The sequence below is a fragment of the Ambystoma mexicanum genome, chromosome 10, assembly GCF_040938575.1.
Source record: "Ambystoma mexicanum isolate Mex_15411 chromosome 10, UKY_AmexF1_1, whole genome shotgun sequence".
Classification (NCBI taxonomy): Eukaryota; Metazoa; Chordata; class Amphibia; order Caudata; family Ambystomatidae; genus Ambystoma; species Ambystoma mexicanum.
In genome coordinates, this window is record NC_090932.1 from 255,053,090 (window position 1) to 255,054,847 (window position 1,758).

A 1,758-nucleotide genomic window follows, 5' to 3' on the forward strand; every position below is an offset into this window, starting at 1 on the left:
TAATTTACGTTTCGTCAGACTAAGCTGAAAAGCACAAGATTGCCCCAGGGGTATTGTGAGTCTCCATCTATTTTAAATAGGGTCCTGCAGATGGACCTAAGCAATAGTGAATTGCCAAGTGTTGTGCTGCAATATGTAGATGACATTTTAGTCTGCAGCACATCAGATGAAGAGTGTAGAATAAACTTGATTCAGCTAATGATTATTTTAGCAGAGAAAGGATATAAAGTGGAAAAGAGAAATTGCAGTATTGCCAGGAAGAGGTGTAGTACATAGGACAGTTAATCTCACATGAAGGATAGAAGGTTGCTCCTGAAAGAGCTGAGGCAATTTTGAAAACAGCGGAACCACAAACAATAAAGAATATGCAACAGTTTTTAGGACTCTGCAATTATGTTAGAGCATGGGTATTTGATTATAGTTCTTACACAAGGCCATTGTTGCAAGCTCTGGAAAAGGCACAGGTAAATCAGGAAGAAATTGAACGGACTGAGGAAATGGAGGTGGGGTTTGATGAACTAACAAAAGGCGATATGCACAGCGCCAGTTCTGGGAATTCCTAATTATTCTGAGGAGCTCTTTTTATTTTCGCACACAAATGGAACAGTTATGACAGCAGTACTCACACAGAGAAACACAACGGCTACAAGCCTTTGGCATATTACAATGGGGTTTTGGACCCAGTAATGAGGGGTCACATCCCTTGCGAGCAATCGTTGGAAGCCACTGCGTTCGCTATTGAGAAGTCTGCAACCATAGTAATGAGGTTTCTATGATTTTATTTGTCGGGCATGCTTTGTTTGCTTTTTTGGAGAAACCTAAAGGTACAGTGACGTCTCAAAGAGCTTCTGCTTATCAGGTGGTAATTTAAAACCCAGCGATCAAAATAATCAGGTGTAAAATGGGGAACCCTGCCACGTTTGTAGCTGAACCACTGGCAGATGACGAACAAGTACACAATTGCTCGAATTATGAGGAATTCTATGATTACATCCCAAAAGTGAAAGAAAATTCTCAAGCAACAGGGGAGATTCTCTTTATTGACGGTTCTTAAAGGATCGATCAAACTGATGGCGAAAGGCATTCAGGTGCTGCTTTACTGAAGCACAAGGCTAATTTGAAGTAATGGCGAACGTAAGACTACCATCTCACTTTTCAGCAAAGGCTGCAGAATTAGTGGTGTTGATTGTCGTGCTTGAGAAACATGCAGAGCAGGAAGTAACAGTGTACAGTGACTCCGCCGATGTGATGTCGACCGTACACGCAGGGCTAGCATGTTGGAAAAGGAGGGGCTATCTCAGAACGGACGGCACTCCAGTGCAACACGCTTTATTGGACAGGCTTATTATGATACTACAACTCCCAGTAGCCATTGCAATAGTTAAGTGCGCAGGGCACACTAAAAGAACAGACTTTATCTCACGTGGGAATCAAGCCACAGACGAAGAGGCAAAAAGTGTTGCATATTCATCTGACATAATGAGTTTTGCCATGCCTGATGTAAAAGAGAAAATTGTTGTGATAATGGTTGTGAATGAAAGTTGTAATCAATTATCTAGGACGCAATTAATGGAAGTTCAGGGTGAAGCCCCACAGGAAGAGAAATACCTGTGGACATAGAGGGGGTGTTCTTTATCTCCTTCCGAGGCATTGTGGTGACAAGACAGTACTGGTAAACCGATGATGCCTGTAGCCTTATTAAGGGTGGCGTTAGAACAGCTACACTACACTGCGCGTGTCAATAGGGAGAGCCTTGCA